The sequence below is a fragment of the Triturus cristatus genome, chromosome 2_1 (genome assembly GCF_964204655.1).
Source record: "Triturus cristatus chromosome 2_1, aTriCri1.1, whole genome shotgun sequence".
Classification (NCBI taxonomy): domain Eukaryota; kingdom Metazoa; phylum Chordata; class Amphibia; order Caudata; family Salamandridae; genus Triturus; species Triturus cristatus.
The window spans coordinates 873,343,475-873,365,342 of record NC_140581.1 but is presented as its reverse complement, the minus strand read 5'-3'; positions in this window follow the sequence as shown (position 1 = coordinate 873,365,342).

Below are 21,868 nucleotides of genomic sequence, written 5' to 3'. Positions count from 1 at the left end.
CGAGTCGCAAATTGCGCTCAATTGCAAGTCGCAATTTGCGACTCGCAAAATGACATGTTCAACAGTGTCAGAGACTCTGTTTGCGATTCTCAAAGAGGTCGCAAATTGCATGCCTCATCAATATTCATGAGGCACTCGCAATTTGTGGCCCAGTGGATTTTTGCATGCGAAAACGGGTTGCAAACCCATTTGCGCATGCAATTTTCCGTCGTACACCTGGCCCTAGATGTAGCGGATACATCATGTGCGGAAGTAACTCGCAGGATCAAATGTTGTAGAACTTGGTTTTGGGGTTGTGAACATTTCTAAAAGTCGCTCGGTTATTAGGAAAAGCATCAAAAAATTCCATGTCTCTTTCTAAAACCGATAATAAATTGATTCCAACTTTTTTGATAATATGACGAAATAACCTTGAAGGAAATACCATAAAAATTCCATGTTTAGTACCTGCTGACTAAAACAGTAAAATAGACATCTCCCTTGTTTCAAGAAGTTTCAGTTGTTCAGTAAGTAGAGATGGGAATCTTATATTAGCTCCTTTCCCACTTAAGAGTTGTTTGATTCATTAAAGAAAGGGGGATATTTTTACTGATCCCAGTAAACACTCTGGGTTTTAAATGATTTGCAACATTTTCAAAGACAATCGACCTGAAAACTCAGATTATGTGTTTTCCTATCTTTCTCTTAAATCTTCTATCTCCCCTTTTACACCCTCTTTCTTTTCCTCTAGTCAGAAGTCTGATGATAAAAAGAAAGTCCCAACCCCAAAAATGAGTGCTGTTCAATATTATGGTGCATGAGCGCAATAAAATAGTCAAAATTCCAACCTTTTTGACCATTCACTTTATGAAAGACAGCAAATTGCTGTCAGGGTCTGTTGGATATAGAAACCCAGCTTTCTGAATACTGCTTTAGATCTCAGCTCAACTCACACTGACTCCATAATAGTGGTGAAAAGATTTGAGGGACTTAATTTATAGCATTTTTCAGTGTGTAAATGTAATGTACCTGCTGAAAAACTAGTTAAAATGAACAAAAACCTTATTCTCATCATAATGAATTTGCAGATTTTATGTGTACTTTTTCCACCCTTCTTATACGAGCTCTTCAAGAAGTAAAGAATTTTCTACAATTGCTCGTGACACCTAAAGTGGGGGTGTTTTTAGGTGAAAAGGCAATGCAAATTGCATGAACACACTAAATGCTGTAACTTTGTGGGTCTTGACAAATATTTGCAGTGGATTTCACGCGCATATCTGAACTCTAAATGTACACCTAAATCTTAGATGCTTTAGTAGTAGGGAATATTGTAGCAAGGGGTCAAGAGGAATGGAAATTTTCACATGCAAAATTATTCAAAGGAAATAGAATACTAATCAGAAAATGCAGAGCAAATCCTATACTCCAGCCTTCTCCATAATGTGTGGAGAGTACTCATTTAGGTTCTGAATATGTGGAGTTGGGACAAACTGGTGCATGCCAGAGAAAGGTCAACCATCATACCAGTAATTGATAAACCCGCCCAAATTTGTGAATTGGGCTAACTTTGACATCTTCTCTAGTAGTAGACATAGACCGATGATGGCAGTGATTTCTCACTTTGTTGGCATAGACCTGGATTATGAGTGCCCATTGGCCAAAAAACTAACATTATTTGGCCCAGCAATCTATAGTGAAAATGTATGTGAACACTTGGCTGTCAGATGGCGGTCTTAGGCCGTAATTGAGACTGCTGACTGATCTTGTTGAATTGATTGATATGGCCTATCAAGCTGAGCCCTGTTTGTGAAGCAAGGTTCTTACATTAGATTATGACCTGTGGTCTCTCGTGCGCGTGGTTATGTTATATTGCAGAACAACTCAGAGTGGGTTATTCTAGAGTGCTCTCACACTTATTAAATAGTGCATGTACACCATTGCCACATATCTCCAAAAGGAGTGTAATTTATAATATTTTTTGTTATGTGATTTTTCTTGATAAATATTGGAAAGTTTTTACATCTAGACCCACATGCAGAGGTGCTGTGAGGCATGTTTACAAAATTAAGAAAATTGAGTGTCATTATTGCCTAGTGCCTTAAAATTACATGCTCTCAACTCCTGCAGCGTCCTTAACTGCCAGTGGGAGCCCTACCTCTAGGTCGCTGCCCCATAATTATTGTTTCTGATGATTCATGTACTGGTATTAAATGGCAGGCTGAATATATTAAAAATGAAATAGTCATGTCACGTAGAAAGGATAATTAAATAACACACAAAACACTTGAAACAACATCAATTATGGCGGGAATGGTTTCGGTAAATATCAAGCCATTATCATGTCGGTGGGACTAATGGGAAGTAAACATCTACAGTAAATGAGCTCATCCGCAGTGTTACGCGTCATTCGATATTCCTCCTCACTGCACAGCATTAGCTCTGAATAAATCTGCCCTGCCAATCACCACCTGCATACATTTAATTTGCCTTCTTATTCTGGTCTGACATTTCATCTCACCCTATTTTACCCCGTTTCCCTTTATCTTCATAAAAGCTAGAATTCAATCCCAGTCTCTTTGATAGAAAATGCGATGATGACAGGGAGTGCTTTACTTCTGCAGGGTGGAAACCCATCCCAAAGTCTCAAAGATGCATTTGTTTGTTTCATTAGTTGGCCTTTTGAGTTGAGAGTGAAATAAGAGCATGGTAGAAACAGGCAATATAAGATGTGGCTTTAAGCTCTATCACAAAAGAAGCATCGACAAGTTTTTTGAAATATCAATAATGAAACAGAACATGTGTTACAAAGCCAGGAGCTGTGTATGGTTCTTTTGCACAAAGAAGGGTACAGCATGGGCAGCATCAATGTACACAACCTTTGTAGAAAGAAGAGACACAGCTCAGCCAACAGAAGTGCAAGCAAGGTACATCACATTCAGCCGCAGATCATTTCACAGCCTCTCTAGTACAATGGTCAGCCAAAAGTTCCAATCTCCTTCCAAGCAGTGTGAGGGCTGGACAGTAAGGATCAAGATTAAAGGGAAATTAGGCTCAGGTGTGAAACGCCACCCTGTGGGCGGGGGAAATGGCAGTGTCACCTCTGTGACTAGGTGCTCTCTGTGCTCTGAGGTGTTGGCATCTTCGGTGCAGTCCCTGAGGAAGACATCAAGTCCTGAAAGGTGGCTCCTATTAAGGTCAGATACAGTGTTTCACAGGGCATCAGGGTTTTGTGAAGGTTGATCTGTGTGTGAGCCTGAAATGTGTTCAATACCTCCATAATATATACATTCATGAGTTATCACTAAAATAGTAGATGCAGAGGCTTGCCAGCACTCAAACATAGCAAGTCAGTCAGAGGGGCTAGATGGCAGACAGGGGCTACTGGCCCCAACTTTGGTGTCCTGAGGCCATCCACCTATGGTTGTGCAAACTGGACTAAGTAACTGTTTCCACACATGACTCTCAGGGTAGTGAGAGGGGGCAGTCAACGGTTTTCCAGGGTGGTAGTGTGGGGGACAAAGTTCAAAATCCAACAGTCATCTAAGAGGGACAATATTTTATCATACAGACTTGTGCTTATCTCTAAAATGATTAGAAAATACTTTAAACACACAGCATAATATGTTACTACACAGTGCAATTCGTTGTATAAGACACTGGACTGCAATCCTATTTGCAATCTTCCTTGAGACACTGTGGAGTAATTCACAAGGGAATGGCGAAGCGTGGCGTTAAGCAAACGTTGCTAGCACCATGCTCTGCCATTCTGAAATCGCAGGGACCGTATTCACAAGAATGCAGTGCACCCCTGCTTTACCCCTTGCGCTGGTACTAATTCTAGCTGCCTAGCGCCAACACAGGCACCCTTGCACCATAGTGCAAGGGTGTCTGCGTTTTAGGAATGATTGTTTATGTGCAGGAGGGTGTCCCTTCCTGCACATAAATAATACAGAATGGAGAATTGGAACTTCTATGTGTGCTGCATTGTGCAGCAACAAAAAAATTGCAAATTGTCATTTTTTAAATGATTGTGTATGTGCAGGAAGGGACACCTGCCTGCACATGAACAATCATTCATGGCGATTTGTTGTATCTATGTGTGTTGCACCATGCAGTAGACATAGAAACAGCAAAAACGAGGAGAAATGGAGCATTTCTCCACTTTTTGCCATGTTAAGACCAAGTTTTCCCTTGTCTTAATTTTGGCACTGCCTCCTATTCACGCCACCCTTGTAACTAGGGGGCAGCATCAAAATCAATGGGTGTTTCTGCGGAACGTCCATCACAACACGCATTGCAAGCCCCTTTCACTCTAACTGTAGCGTTTAAGGGGACCTTATTTACAAGGGGGCATTAATCCACATTAAGCGGCTTAACGATACATTGTAAATAAGGCGAAGGGTTTATTGCCAGAGGAATGTCATAAAAGGTGACCCTCCTCCCCAGGGTTTATATTTCCTATCATGTTATTCGGTAACAAGGCACTAATTAGGCACAGGTGCATCTTTCTTAAATCACCCCAAGGTGTAAATGCACCCAGCACTACAGTTCATGTTTTCTTCTTGGTGATTTCTCTATCAAAGTCTTAAGTTCATTCTTCGGCAGTTGTGCCTTCTCGGCCTTTCATATCTCCTACATCAGTGCTGATGGAGCTTTCTGACATTGGCAGAACCATTCTCTCAGTCATGGTGACTACCAATCACTAACAGTGCTTGATACTTGTAGAAGTCTTTATGTGGTTCATGATCAGACCCATCCAGGGAGACCAGGGGACCTCTTCCATGCACAGGTAAATCTTGTGCTCTCTGACTATTCCCAGTGCAAGGAACATGTTTGACTTCTTCTCCTGGACAGTCTCTCCTCCTTCAGGGCAAGTCACACTTCTTCCCCCTTACAGCTGGCAGGCAGACTTCTGTGCGTTAGGTGGACCCTCAGCTCTTTCAGTAGAAAGGCAGACTTCAGATGATGTCTACACACATATGGTAGACTGACTGTCATGCATACAAAAGTGCTGGTCATACAGCAGTCTTTTGAGTACTCAACTGGGCTCTTACTTCCTTGGTATTGAAGAACTTGGAACTGCAACAAAGTTATATGGTTTGGATCCCACTTGTATGCACATTTTCCATACAATCAATGTGGACCCACTGTCTAAGGTTTCAGAACTGATTTGTGATAGTGTGCTTTTCAAATGTCATTTTCTGGCACCCCTCAGTCATAGTCATTGTGCAAGGTGATGGCTCTCATGGCAGGTATCAAACATGCTGGCTCCAAGCATAAGCTTGCAAAATAGGGACACGCTGAAGTGTGAGATCTCATCACCTGGCTGTCATCAGTCATCCTGAAGCAGTAATTAGGAACAGATAAAAGGACTGGCCCTGCCTAGAAACCTCATTAGTGCTGAACGAAAGAAACTATAGCGCCAGTCCTCACCCTTACTATGTACAAAACGGCACTCCTCAGGAAGAAATAATCAGTGGCATTTTACTAACAAGATCCTCATTAAAGTTCTATGGGGAGCACTGTATGCATCTTTCCTCACTTCAGTGTTTGGGTCTTCAATCTGCAGCCACAGTACACTTCTATTGCCTGGGGAATCTGCATACACACTCCATTGTTTGCCATGCTAAGAAAGAGGCCATCCAAAATGGATCCCAAATATCATCACAACAAGATTCCTTCTACCAGGATGTATGTCGTTACAACGCACACTTTTACAACGCATGCACTTACAACACATTTTTTACAACGCAAAATCCATTACAACGCACTACACATACAACGCATGCCACTACAACGCATTTTTAAAAACTACCTTTACAACGCATACCATTACAACGCATAATAGTAAATTGCATTTAAGGTAAGTATTAGATAGTATAGGGGTAAAAATTGCTATTCTAACTCCAGGGGGTGCAACAGTAGAGTAAGTGTTGGATAGTATAGGGGTAAAAATTGCTATTCTAACTCCAGGGGGTGCAACAGTAGGGTAAGTGTTGGATAGTATAGGGGTAAAAATTACTATTCTAACTCCAGGGGGTGCAACAGTAGGGTAAGTGTTGGATAGTATAGGGGTAAAAATTACTATTCTAACTCCAGGGGGTGCAACAGTAGGGTAAGTGTTGGATAGTATAGGGGTAAAAATTACTATTCTAACTCCAGGGGGTGCAACAGTAGGGTAAGTGTTGGATAGTATAGGGGTAAAAATTACTATTCTAACTCCAGGGGGTGCAACAGTAGGGTAAGTGTTGGATAGTATAGGGGTAAAAATTACTATTCTAACTCCAGGGGGTGCAACAGTAGGGTAAGTGTTGGATAGTGTAGTGTAATATTATGCGTTGTAATGGTAGGCGTTGTAATGGAATGCGTTGTAAAGGTAGTTTTTAAAAATGCATTGTAGTGTCATGCGTTGTAAGTGTAGTGTGTTGTAATGGATTTTGCGTTGTAAAAAATGCGTTGTAAGTGTAGTGCGTTGTAAAAGTTGCGTTGTAAAGGTTGTTCCCCCTTCTACCATACAACTGCTACTCCCTCACCACACATTCAATAAGTCAGTGCAATGATCTGAGGTTCACATTTTTATAAGAGAGGGCTCTGTAAGCTACTCTCTCTAATGATCACACTAGTGATCCACAAATACTCAGTACGCTGCCACAACATGTTTATATGGCTAACCAGGGCATGGACAGTAGCCCTATGCCTGCGATGAGTGCGCACTCTGTGGCACACAGGTGACAGAACATATTCTGAGCCTCTCTTTACACAGATAGGCCCAGGCCTCCACACATACACTAGATTAGCATGATGCTAGGGCCAAATAAAAAAGTGAGGATTCACGTTTCACAAGCTGTTGGGCACTGACGGCACGGGTACACTTCTGTGTACAATGCAGGGAACATTCCTGTCTGAACACCTAGTAAAAACACATTGCCATTTCAGACAGTGTCCTACTAAACACAGAAGAACAGTTCCACAAAATTCCAGTAACCAGTAATTGCCAATTCCCAACATGGCAGAAAAATCAGACATTGCTAACTTCTACAAAGCCCCCTTATGATTCACTTGGCCAGTTTCCACAATGGCTTGATGAACACATTGTGCAGCATACCACACACAGAAGTACCTCTTCGCAAAGACAGGCAGAGAGGCATCAGCCACTGATACTCATTGAGGCAAATACACAAAGACATAATCACATGAGCAAGAACTCCAATGCCAAGACAAGAATATAAGCATGCAAGGAAACAGAGATACACTGGACACACATATGCAAACAAAGGCATAGATAAGAAGACACATAATGGCACAAGTACTTTCAGGCACATGGGCACACATGCACACCCACAAAGTGGATAATTATTTGGGGTGGGTGATTGAATACCTCAAGGAATAAAAACACTAAATTGTCAGGGTGAACCCAAAGCGACTAAATTAAGCTGACAATCTTAAATTAAGAACATGTGCAAAGCCTTTAGAAATATTAAAACAAAAAGTCGATACACCAAATAATAATGATACAAAATGAGGAAAAGGTTCCCGTGGGCACACATGCCCACCTTTTCAGCACTTCCTGTGTGCCCTAGTGCAAATAATCCCACATCCCCCTCACTCCTAAAATCCAAGATGGAGAAACCCTTTCTTCCTTGTGCAGAACGCTTATGGCCACCCTGAGGTGTGGCCTGGAAAAGAAGTCCCCTGTCCACTTCAAGCCAGTTCTGGAGGTAGTTTCCCTCCCAATGGGCTCAGAGTCAGCTTGCCTAGTGTGGGACTTAGGGATAAGGGTTTTGCCTTGTTCAAATCTCTCCTTACAAGAAGCTCTGAATGGGGAGGCCTCAGTATTGCCCTTTCAAGTTAGTGAGGGTCCTATGTCCATTCAATCTGTCCTGCTTGAGCTGATAGGCATCAAATGCCTCACTCCCACTCCATTCTATCAGCAGGCTAAGGCATTTGTCTGCTTTAGGAACGATTTTCACACCTCATTAATGTCAAGCACTTGCTGAAGAGTTGCTTGTAGGATAATGCAAATCAACTTTCAGGAGCTTCAGGCAGAGAAAGGTAACTTCTAAAATGTAATTTACCTGGATATTTATTAAAAATCCAAATTCGCAGATGAATTGGACTTTCAGTAAATATGAAACATAGTGCTCAAATGACAATCAAAGGATACAGATGAAAGTTTATAACCCATACCTTGACATCTTCTAGGATCCTGCCACAACCCAGCCAGTGAAAATAGCTTTTTGGGACAAGTCACTTGAGGAACATGCCAGTTATTAGGCATCCTACCTTGCGGGTGACAAGGTGTACTTAGGCCTGACATAATATCTAAAAGCACAGTGTTCTTCCTGTCAAAAGGGTTATTTCAACAGATTAGATGGCAGGTTGTTAGGCTTCAGCCAAGCTACACATAGTAGGCCTGAAGCCAAGTTTTCCAGGCCCACTCTGAGGATAGAGCAATAGGTGCTGCAGTTTACTGCTGACATTTAACTTTCAGGCCTGGGTACATTTTCTCCACTGTATAACAGAGACATATAGGAAAGTGAAATATGTCAAGCAGGGATACACCAACTTAACCATATTTAAAAATCTAGGGTGATCATGCACAGAAAGCAGATTTCCTACATCCGCTCACAAAGAAGCATATTGACATGTAGGTACAAATGCACACAAAGAAACCGACTTAGACCACAATCATAGTCCCAGGATTGTTCACTCACCTGCAGCACTGTCAAGGCTGTAGATATCTCTGCTAGTAGTGCATTAGACTGTTCAGAGCAGACCAGAGGGAAGACATAAACAAGGAGAGATTGCGTCTACCTGCAATAGGGTCCCTGGGGCAGCAACACTGTACTGCTTTCTTTATTGTACTCATAAAATGCACACCGAGTCTGTTGGCCTGCGGCCACAAAGTTGTGCTCTTCTAATGCTTTATGTTCATATGCTCGGACAAATCCTTGAATTCTCGACTGTTGAACAATGGACTATTATCAGTATTCAAAATGGCTGGAACGCTCCATGTTGAAAAAATGATTTTGAGTCTCTCAATGACTCGCTCATGAGTTGTGGATGAGAGATCATGTATTAACGGAAAATGGGAATACTCATCCTCAATTACCATCAGAGGATGTCAATTATTGAGTGGACCAAAGAAATCGAAGGCTATTCTCTTCCATACATGCTTCGGCAGTTCTTTTGTGGTAAGAATATGTTGAGTAAGGTTTACAGGAAGGCAGTTACATAGATGACAGGCCTTGAGCTCCTTTTCAACCCTCTCATCTAGATATGGAAACCAAACTCGATCTTGGAGAGCTCTTTTGGTAGCAACAATACCACAATGTCCTTCGTGAGCCACTTCAGTTATTTTCTGTCTCAAACTCCCCGGAATTAGGATTCTTAATCCTCGAAGTATAACTTCTTCCTGAGATATAGACGTTTCATCTTTAATGTTTTTGGACTTTTGGTATTCACCATCACTGGTGAGAGGTCGAGCATGTTGGTTCCATGACTAATGTGTAATTATATCTTTCAACTTCAGCATGTCACTATTATGGCTTGTGGTAGTGATGATCTGGGCTAACTATATTGTATCTAGTGTATTTGGCTTTACAGTGAAATTAATGTAGGCTTCAGCCATCTTGGATGGAGTACATTTATAGGCACTCTGGAAAGAAAAGTAGTCAGCAGGGTTTTGATCTTCCCTGGGTGATACACAATGGTATAATCATACTCTTGTAATCGTAGTCCCCATCATTCAGTACAAGGTGGCATCTTGGCTTTGGGATTGAAAAAGATAATCAATAAAGCTTGGTGATCAGTTACCAGAGTAAAAAGCTTTCCGTACAGGAATACGCAGAAATGTTCACAAGCCCATACCACAGCCAAACTATCTTTTTCAGGTTGAGTGATAACGTCCTGTCAGGGACAAACTTCTACTGGCAAATGCCACAATATGTCTTCAAGCATGGGGTGTCTGCTGGGCTGTGCCAGGTTAGCGCATATCCTCATTGGGTTAGCAGCAATAACAACCTCTGTATGGGGTTTTGGATCGAAATAGGACATTTCAGTAGCAGTTTCAATTACTTGTTTGATTTTCTAGAAACAGCTAATTGAAGGGAGAACATATGATAGCAAAGTCTTGTATGCATCTTGAAACAGTAACTGGCCATTCCAAGAAATGAACGTATTATGGAAACATCTTGTGGGGGATCAGCATTTGACAGGGCTTGTACTTTGGCAGGAACAGGTGTCCTACCCCCATCTGAAAAGAAATGGGCAAAGAATTTTAACTTTGTCTTGTGAAACTCACATTTGTCTGCATTCAAAGTTAGGCCTGCATCAGTCTGTAAACAACATACTTAGGTGAGATCTTTATCATGCTACTTCTGTGTATCTCTGAAAATATTATGTCATCGCTATAATTGAATGCATTCACAACTGGCTGTGCGAGATGTCGAATGACGTCTTGGAAAACATCTGTAGTGGATGGCTTACCAAAACTGAGTCTCTTATATCGACACAGACCGACATGTAGAAAAGGTTGTAATATACCTGCAATATTCTTTGAGTTCTAACTGATGATAACCTTTATTCAAATAAAGGTGGGAGAAGACCTTTGCACCATTTAATTGCATTATCATGTCAGTAATTTGTGGACCTGGATTTTGTTCTTGTTCAATTGCATTGTTTGCTTGGCACATATCAATGCATATGTGCATCGCTCCTTCAGTGTCCCTTTTGGATCCTACCACTATGGGAGAATCCCATGGCTTGGACCAGTTGAATGTTCAATAATGTCATGCTTAAGTAACAAAATCAGCCCAATATCAGCAAATTTATTGAAACTGAGCAGCCAGGCACATGCCGCTGTAGCTTGAAGCACATGGATGGGTGCTTGCACCATTGTTTTCTTGTGGTTCAGTGTCACTACAAATCAACCTTGACCTTTTTATAGGTGTCGATGCAGCCCTGGTGTATACTTTGGTTTTTGAAGGCACAAGTTGAGGCAATGGAGACAATTCATTGGATTTCTCTTCAGGCATTAAGTTTATTGATGCACCACTGTCAATGATAAAAGTTATCGAGCAATTATTTATTTTCAATGTCCTTTTTATGACAATGTTTGTATGACTTTGGTGCTTTGACTCTTTGGCATGTTGACTTTTCTTTGACTGACATTTTTCCTCAAATGTATCCAGTCCAACACGCGCATGTTTCTCTGAGGTAAGCATCGACATAGCGCAACCATCTTTATCACTTTCACTTGATGTTGAGGCGGATTAACTGTTTGATGATTATTTAGACGACAATCAACTTCGTTCAGTGTCAGTTTTCCTCAATTAATGTTGCCCCGTGGCCTTGTAGGGGTGCGTCGAGCATTGCCTCTTGAATGTTCTGGCGGCAATTTTGTATTCGCGCCATAAAGCACATACTTTTTTCCATGGTTTAAAAACTGCCACAAAATGGTTCTCTTTTCCAGAGCCTCTACATATCTGTCCAACGGTGAGACATTTACCTTCGTGAGGAAACGCAAATATGCATCTAAAACATAACTTCTTTTTACTTGTATGCATTACTTTGGGTGCTTCAGTCTTTTGCTTTGCCTTACTTTTTATACCATAACTGATTCAATCTGGGCACCTCCAGCCTGCATGTCAGTGGCTTGTCTTTCAGCATGCTCTACAGCTCTGGCAGCCATCAGCACTCACTCCAGGCTAAGAGTTTCTCTCAGCATTCATCATCTGAATGAATCAGACAAGCATCCAGCAATAACTCTAAGTCACAACGCTTCCTAGTCATTAAATTAATTGAACTTATAGTGCTTGATGAGCATATCAAGTCTCTCCACAAATTCATCAATGGTTTCACCAGCTTTTTGGCATTATTGACTGAAAATGTATCTTTCATAATCAACATTTGGTACTGGTTTGACTTTGAGATTCAGCGTTATTTGTTTAATCTGACAATATGTAATTCCTTCATCAGTTCGCAGCATTTTCTTTATGACTTCTTTCACACCATCACCAGCAAGTTTATGAGATGGATTTTTGAGATACTTGATAATAATTTTGTTATCAGTCTCTTCAAGTGCATCAATGAAATCATCATATGTCTCTATCCTAGCAGTCAATCTATTGCCAATATTTAGCTTTTTGGCGGTATCGAAAGGTGGTTTCAGGAACACATCTGCATTGTAGACCAGTGTGGAACTTACTGCCACCTAGGGTAGATCCCTGTGACTTGACGTCTGCAACTCATCTGTGCGGCCTTGCAATGTGCTGACCTCTGGCTCATCCTTAATGAGAGCTGAAAACGTGACTTTCTTGCCAGCCATCTGAAAAATGTCACTATTCTGAGAGTCATTCTTGGCTCCCTATTTCCTGAAGACCTGTGAAGTTGTTCTGAGCCCCACTTGGCAATGTTGTGAGCGAACTGCTTTAGGTATGGATGGCTCCATAAGCACAACCCAAACACTGTTCCTTGAGACAACTTCACTGTGTGCTGTAGTATGATGACACTCTTTTGTGAATTCAGTAAGTCATTTATTTCTTTTCTTCTAAATGTCAATTTGCATTTTCTAACACCTGACTGATCTCTGCCTTGCAGCGCTTCTGTTCACAGCGTTATTTTGCAAGTTATGATTATCAACGGCGGCACTTCATAAACCTGGTTGAATCAGCTTTCAGTGTTAAGACTCCTTATAATGTACAATTTTACCTTGCGTGGCAGCACTGTACCTTTATGTTTGGCTTGACCAGCAGGTTCTCGACTATCAATGTGTAGATATTTTACAATGCTTCTGTTGTCTTTACCTGCTTTGCAAAGGCCAGAGTTGCGCTTTGACTCCATGTGCATGAAGCGTCAATTCCGTTCTTTGACAGCGGCAGACGTGGCATGCGTGAGCAGTTTGCTTGGACCACAGCAAACTCTCTGAGAGTGCACCGTCGTTCTTCAGGTTACTTATCTCCTATCTCGTCACCATTTGTAGTGTCTTCCCTGCCTTGGTACCCGCCAAAGACTACTCCACACACTTTATTCTGCTGTGTGTAACTGCAAACTCAACATTCTAAAACAAGCTTTCATGGGATTGCGCTCTGACACCTTGTCACATCTCTATGAAGTTTATTAGGTGCCAAAAAGGTTCCGTCATAAAATATTGTGAGATACTAGTGTTTGACTTCTTTTCTTCATATATTCAATGGATTCAATTATTTTGGATGAAAACGATCCAAGTTTGAAATGAATTAATAACTAGTCATATTCTAAGGAAAAACTCTGTCAACTTAGATAAATTTGTTTTAGGATTAACCCTTGACGTTTGCACAGCTAGCCTGTATTCAGAGTGGCACACAGAACCGTTTACAGTTAATTACTACAACTCACATATTGTAATGAGAAATTGTGAAATAAAACAAACTTTATTTTTTTTCAACATTTTGAGACAAATCTTATGAATACCTTGCCACTCTCAGTCCCTACATTGTTCGTTTTCAAAATAGTACGTCTGCAGATCAATTCACAAAGATGTCGCTCTGGAACAAATTAGCAGATGCCAGTGAGAGTCTCTGTGTTATACCAGCAGGGTTGCACTGAGACAGACAATAGGCCCTGGCTCCAAAATAAAAGAATCCCTAATTAGTGAATTGGAAAGCAAAACAGGGCAGTTTTGAACTGGGAAAGACATGCTGTGTAATCATTTTGCAGGTATGGGGGACTCCATGGATTTTAGGTTTCTGCAAGCAATGTTTGGGTTAATAGCGGAGAAATCAACAGTAAAAAAAAACACACAAGCCATCAGACCATTAACCAAGCCTACGGGCAGACAAAAAACGGAGTAACTAAGTGACTTGTCAGACCAGCCTGTCAGGCACAGTCTGATTGCCCTGAGGGCCAGTCCGACTCTGTGCACCACACCATGTTTGCAACGCTGTATGCAGGAGAAGACCGGGGGGTGCCTGAGGCTTTGTGCAGGTACGCCCTCACAAATCCTTGTGAATTGCATTTCCTCACAAGCATCCAAGCTCCATGAATGCTGTACAAGATGGCTTGTGGAAACCTGAGGTGCTCAGAACTTCTCCTGATGTTTTTTCAGAGAACGTGTTTTCATTAGATCGGTACATCGGGCCCATGCATGGTTTTTTATTTCACATATGTAATCGTGTAGATCCTGATTTTTGGGCTATCTCTAGCTTGTGCAATTTCTTGTTTTCCTTATGTATACAAGTCTGAGTAGCTTCTCTCATGGAAAGTTGGTTTGAGTAGTAATGATTCACAGAAACTAGGAATACATGTATATCGCATGCGCTGCTCTAGCAACTCTCTGCATTACAGAAACAGCAGTCACCTTTCAAAAGGGGAAGGCACTTGAGATGATTTCTACTCATACATAGGGGGAAATGAGTTCTCACAATGAAAAGAATCTCGATATTCATGTTTTTCCTATGATGACCACCATTGTACAGCACATGTAAAACTTGTAGATCATGGATTATGCATTCTAGAGAGTGTAAAAGTACGGAACTTCTCTCATCCCTACCATTAAAATCATCAAAATTATATTTAACTTTAATAGATATATATTTTAAAACATGTAAAACAATATGTAAAGAAGTTTGCAAAATTACATTCGAAATATTAAACAGATTGTGAAAATTAAAATTACCAAATATATATATATATAATAAAACCATATATTAAACATAATAAAAATAAAATATAAAAAATAAAAATAAAATAGAAATAGAAATAGAAATAATATAAAGAAGACGTAAACATTAAATACAATGATAAAAAAACACAATTCAAAATAAACAGTACTAGTGAAAGAGTTGGACTTAGAAACAGTTTTTCCAGAGTAAAGAACTGGGCCATAGCATAGGCCAAGTGCTATACACAGGAACAATCTTGGGTGTCATGCACACATGGTTATGGAGAGTGCATAGAAAGGCAGCGAGGGAGCAGTTACAAGAGTGTGATGGGGAGAATGACGTTCTTCTGAAATATTATGCACCTTAAAATGATTCCCTTTCATAAGCCTCATGTAATGTGTCTGGTGAATGATGCTTTATCCATCCAAGATAAGCAGAATGAATGGAGTAGGCAGCGCGTGGCATACAGTCTTCATCACATCACTCGGAGTGCCATTCATTTTTTATGCCCTGCCAGAAACTTGTCTTTTACAAGATGATCTGAAAAGTTCACCTCACCTGGTATGTCGAATCTCTGATCAGACCTGACCCATGCGTTAAATGCTGTCATATCACATTTGAATTTGCTGCATCATAGAAAAAGCTTATGAATGGAATTTGTTTGCAATCTCAAAATAAAAGATAAAATGCCGCTTTCTCTTACAGTTGACTGATACCTCCCTTGCTTATGCATGACCCAGGTCGCAATATTTCTATTTTATTAATATTTAATTTTTAATTTTGAAAAGCGCCCCACATACAAGACGGGGTTTCTTCGTACTAAAAAATATCCTTTGACTGCCTCATAATGGATGACTTGGGAAAGAGCAACTTTTCTGTTCTTAGAAATTTCATAAGAATAGGATCCGATATAATGGCAATGGTAGGGAGATTGAGGGCCATATTTATAATTATTTCACACAACGCAATGCAGCAAGACACCTTGCTGCGCTGCGTGAAAGGAAGACGAGAGGGTAGGAATGCACCATATCTATCAATATATGGCACAAATCTGCTTTTAGCCTGAGCTGGCACACAATTTGCTGCCTTGAGCCAATGCAGGCACCTTTGCACCATGCTGTTAGGGTGCCTGTGTTAAAGGCAGGATTGTTTTTGTGCAGGAAGGGACACCTGGAAAGTCATAGCATTCTGACGCATTCTCAGGTCTAACAGTGTTAGTAAATTTGGGAATGCTTCAGAATCCATGGTTGGATGTGTGGGGGCACCCACACTCCACCCATGGAACACCTTCTTGGGGCAGAGTAAAGCAAGGCAGCGACTTGCTCTGCCTTGCATTACTTCTGACTTACCAAGCCACTCAGGCTCACCAAAGGTGGCCTTGTGTAGCTTGGTAAATCTCGTGATAGGTTTTGCATCGCCCCTTGCGTGGTGCAAGGGCAATGCAAAACCATTGATAAATATGCCCCTAAGAGACTAACAGCCACTACAAAGAAAACCTCCCCAATAACAACTATACATTCTGTAATGGTGAGTGCTGGGTTGACGTTCCAGTCAAAAAGATACGGAAAAATCCAACATTATTACCCATAGGATCATTACCATGTTCAGAGCAAGCTTCTAACGTTTTGAGATTCTAAGGGCCATATGTAGGTAGCCTAATACCGGTCGGTAACGGCCGATTTTCGGTAAATATACCGTTACCGACCGGTATTTAGGCTTTTGCTATGTAGGGGGAACATTTCAGGATTCGGTAATTTACCGAATCGGTAAAATTACCGAATCGGTAATTTTACCGATTCGGTAAATACCGAATCCTGAAATGAGATGTAGGTGACACTCAAATGAGTGATGTTTAGGGAAAATAATTCGGTATTTAGCACCAAATATATGTTGGTGCTAAATACCGAATTCATTGCAAAAAGCAATATTTTGCTGGACTAACAGTGCCATGTGGCAGACATACATGCCCTTAGGGCATGTATGTGCGCCACATGTGCACACATGCAGGAATCAGGGGTGCAACAGGGTGTCAATGTGACACCCTGCCACCCTTGAATGTGCTCCCCCCATTACTGAATCGGTATTTACCGATTCGGTAATGAGGCATACCTTCCCATTGATTCAATCAATGGGAAGGTATGCCTCATTACCGAATCGGTAAATACCGATTCGGTAATTACCGAATTTCTCCGATTCAGTAATATTTACCGAATGATTACCTACATACGAGTTACCACTTCTTAAATACCGAATCAGTAAAGTTCGGTATTTAAGAAGTGGTAACTTGTATGCTACCTACATATGGCCCTAAGAATCTCAGTACTGCAATAGTCATAGGACTCACATGTGTAAACTGTAAGCATGCAGAATTCCCTTCATGAGGAAGATTTGTGGGCCAGATTTACTAACATTTTGCATCATGGTTGCACCACTTTTGTGGTGCAGCCATGACACAAAATGCAAGTACATATTTCCAAAGCCAGTCAAGGGGTGATTTGCAACGCCTTGCGTGGCTTCATAAAAATTGTACTGCAATTGGTGGTGTGGTGGCTTGCGCTGCATTGTGTTACATTTCATTCTGGGATGTGTTCCATGGGTGAAACATAGGCTTTCCCATGCTTCCACCCATGGATTTCACGCAATCCCAAATTTACAAAGATTTGAAAACCTGGGATTTCTTGAAATCCCTAAGTCTCCCAGAGAATGACGTAACATGGAGAAAAATCTCTTTTCCTCCTCATTATTTCGTCTTTCCATGTGTGCTGCATTCGGCAGCACACATAGAAAGAGGAAAATGACTCAAGAGATAATTTTTGTGCAGAAGGTGTCCCTTCCTGCACAAAAACTATTCTCCTTGTAACACAAGCACCCTTGCACCATGGAGCAAAGGTGCCTGTATTGGCGCTAGGCTGTCTGAAGTGCTCCAGCGCTATGAGAGAGTAGAAGTGCGCCATATCTTAGTAGATATGCCACAATTCTGCTCTCTCCCTTTTATGCAACAAAGTGCATCAAGTTGCCTTGCTACACTACATTGCATGAAAGGTTAGTAAATATGCTCCTGTATAGGTAAATCTAATGCAATAGAACATTTGCATATACAACATTTTTTTCCATGTGGAGCATATGTTCCCATGAGAAATCCATTTAATTAAATCCCCATAAAAAAAGTGAGGATCTTTTCCTGATTCCCTCCTTGGCAAAATGCTTGCTGCTGCTTGTGTTAGGAATACATTTGCATGTGTGGCCTGGGTGGGGAGCTACTTTCAAGTATGTGTATGTTCACCTACAGGTTCATGTAGCGCTTTTCTGGAGTGCCCGCAAAACACTTCTCTAACCATACAGTTGAGAATCACGGGGCGTCCCTTTTAATATGGGAAAAATTGACATACGGAGGAGCAAGGGTGTTGTAAATAAGCCCCCACGTTTTTAGGGTGAAATTCCACAAATTCTGATTGGGTAATTGCCACTAACAGATTGATTTTTGTGCACATACAAGTTTATTTATGTATAGAAGTCTTTTTAAAACGTCATCAGTTGGTGAGAAGTATATTATGTTGTACACAGATGTATCCTTGGATAAAAGCACAGAAGTCTGCCTCCACTCATCCAAGAACATAATTTTCACCTAGGTTTAACATCATTTTTGACATGCATATTAAAACGCAAAAAAGTTACATTTCTCCACTTTTTGCACGGTTGTTATGGAATTTCCTCTAATAAACTTTTAAAATGTCCTTCCGCTTTATACGTGGTAGTTCCTCAGAGCATGCTTTTCGTTGAACTGCTTCAGCTTTGGAATGTGGCAGTTGCATTACTTTGGTACTCGTGAAACAGAATGGCACACAACGGCCATATCACTGGACAATTTTGCAAAGATATTGGAATTGAATTGTGGAGACATTTTAAATATAATTAACAGCATTGCACGTATTAGAGATTTTAACAAAGCATTTCCTTGCACACGAATAAATATTTTAAAAGCAAATTGATTTCGCACTATTTCTGCCGAAAAAACTTTAATTTAGTCCCGTGCTTCAGATTTTAGAGCTGAAAATGTTGTCTCCCTTTCATACGAGATAAAAAAGTTGTTTTGTGCATGTTCTCTCACGATGCACACTTTTAATCTGGATAAAAACAAGTGTACAAGTGCCCACGAAGAATACATTGTGCAACTAATCTTACCCTTTTTTCACACGTGCAAAGTTTTGTTAATTTGATCCTTGCATGGTTTGTATTATTTAACACCTAACTTTGACATTAGCACACAATTGAAATGAAATGCAATTATGTATAACAAGTAACAATTTCTAATTTGAGAGAACAGCCTTAAACAATGTAGCTTGACACATTACACTTGCAAATGTTTGCATTGACTTTGGGTATTATCGCCAACAATACAAATTGCACTAATTCAAAACATTATTGGTTTGGTCGTAGGTGTGTTAGGGGTCTTTAAAAGCAAATTACTGTGAATATCACACCACCATCTAGATAATTGTTTGGCCACAGCACCTCTGCCATTGTGCTTTGAGGGTCGAAGTATTTAGAAGGAAGAACTATTATCCGCAGAATTGATTCTAGTGCATTGCTTTGTGAAACAGATTTTAAAGAAAAAACATATGATATGTAAAAACGTAGCTATACTTTCATGTTAATATATATATATATATATAGATATATATATTGTCCACTGCGGGTCAACACTGGGTAGTTATAGTTTGAACCAAGTTTTAATAAGAAATGCCTTTTTTGTGTTGCTGATAACTTTGGTGCCATTTGACAAATCTCCACGAATATTTCCTGAACATTGCTACTTTTTTAATAGTTTGCACAAGGAACGTTTCTGGCTGATTCATCTTGCAGGGGCCGAGAAAAAGGGTTTTCCAAAATGCATTTTCCCCATTCATTTTTGCACAGGAATTTTAGACACAGCTGCAGCCAAAACAGCTGAACTTATTTACACCAAGTTTAGCAGAAACTAGATCTTGGTCCAGAAAGAGTTCTTTTTGTGATTTGGGGTAAATCCGTGTAGTAGCTTTAGAGCACTTAGGGCCTCATGTAGGTAGCATACGAGTTACCACTTCTAAAATACCGAACGATACCGAATCGGTATTTTAGAAGTGGTAACTCGTATGTAGGTAATGAGTCGGTATTTTTTACCGATTCGTTACTATTCGGTAATTACCTAATCGGTATTTACCGATTCGGTAATGAGGCATACCTTCCCATTGATGGGAAGGAATGCCTCATTACCGAATCGGTAAATACCGATTCGGTAATGGGGGGAAGACATGCAAGGGTGGCAGGGTGTCACATTGACACCCTGTTGCACCCCTGATTCGGCCATGTGTGCACATGTGGCACACATACATGCCCTAAGGGCATGTATGTATGCCACATTGCACACTGCTACGCGCATAAAAATGCAGTAACACATACATTAATTATTTACCACCAACTATAAGTTGGTGGTAAATACCGACTCGTAAACACACACACACACTCCCCCTACATCTCGATTGTGGATTCGGAATTTACCGATTCGGTAAAATTACCGATTCGGAAAAGTTACCGATTCGGTAACATTACCGATTCGGTATTATTACCGAATCGGTAATTTTACCGAATCGGTAAATTCCGAATCCACAATCTGTCCCCCTACATATCAATAGCCAAAATACCGGTCGGTAACGGTATAATTACCGAAAATCGGCCGTTACCGACCGGTATTTGGCTACCTACATGAGGCCCTTAATGCTTAAAAAACTTTGTATGTCTAGTGACGCTGAACCTTCTCGGATCTAACAAATCTCCTGCTGAGAACTGATTGCCTGCCAACACCTCACGCAGGAAGTAGTGGCAGCCATCTTAGGTCTTGGGACTCAGTCTCAAGTTGTTAAAAATGCAAAACTAAGACATAGAGAGCAGGGTAGGGATATCCTGACCCACTAGCCCTGGTGGTGATGTCCCAGAGAGACCCTGCCTTGTGCCAAACACCTTTTCAAAATTTTTTGCTGCAAATTCACAGAGGATTTGCGAATCCATGGCAACATAAAGAAAAAACCAGAGGCGGGCTCCACTGCTGTTTAATTAAACCCCCCGGGTTGGGCCTGACCTCAGGAGGAAGGGGCGATGCCTAATAAGGCCCCAGGGACCCCATCCCCGGGGCTGCCATTTTAATAAAGGGGAGGGAGTATGTGGCCCCCTCTTCAAGCCATTTTTCGCCACAGGGATCCCATCTCATGGGGCCCAAAGTATTTTTTAAGCCGAGGGGGTGCAGGGCCACCTCCCTGAACTGTTTTGGCCATGGGGACCCCAAATCCCAGGGCCCAATTTAATTATTTAATTATTTTAAAAGGGAGGTGGGCCTCGCATCCCCTTCCCAGATCCTTAAAAAGGCCCTGGGGACTCCATTCCCCAGGCCTGTCATTTTAAACAAAAGGGAGGGAGGCCATGCAGCTCCCCTCCCTGAGCCTTTAAAGCCCCAGGGACCCCATACCCTGGGACCTACTCATGTGCACCAGCACTGGCAGGGAAACTGTGTATGCTCCCATCTGGCAGGAGCATTTTCAAATCTTCCTCCAAATGGCAGCAAACACTAAGGGCCCTGGCGCGGGCTGCCATGCCACCGCCCTGCTCGAGGACCGCCAAACAGGACCGCCACCAGCCAGCCAGATTACAAGTTTTTTGTGGCCTGGCGGGTGAGCAGCGTGGTGGTCCTGCGGCGGTGCCTTTTAAAGGCACCTATGTATGCCATAGAAAGGCATAGCTGCAGGACTGCCACTGTGCATTCCAGCAGGGCATGTACTGTGAAGTCCATGCTGTGCTGAAACTGGGGGTGCATGCACACAGGGTGGCCAACTTGTGCCCCCTGCATGCACCCCCATGCATGGGGCATGATGGGCCTTTTTTAATGAATGCCACCAGCTTCTTGCAGGAAAAACTTCCATGATTCCACTGGTGGTTCTGAAACTTGTAATATGCATGGTGGTGTGGCAGCGGCACTGCCAGCATATTGTGAGCTCCTGACTGCCGTCGGACTGCCAGGGAAAGCGGTTCCCTGACGGTTGTGGCGGTGCAATGGTGGTCCAGCCAAAGTTGTAATAGGGTGGTCGGACTGCTGGTGAAACGGTGGCTGGACTGACAGCGCTGTGCCAATGTAAGTCTAGCGGTCCTCAGACTGCCAGACTCGTAATCAGGCCCTAAGTCTGCTCACAGGCGGTGGGAGCTTTAAAAATGCTCCTGAA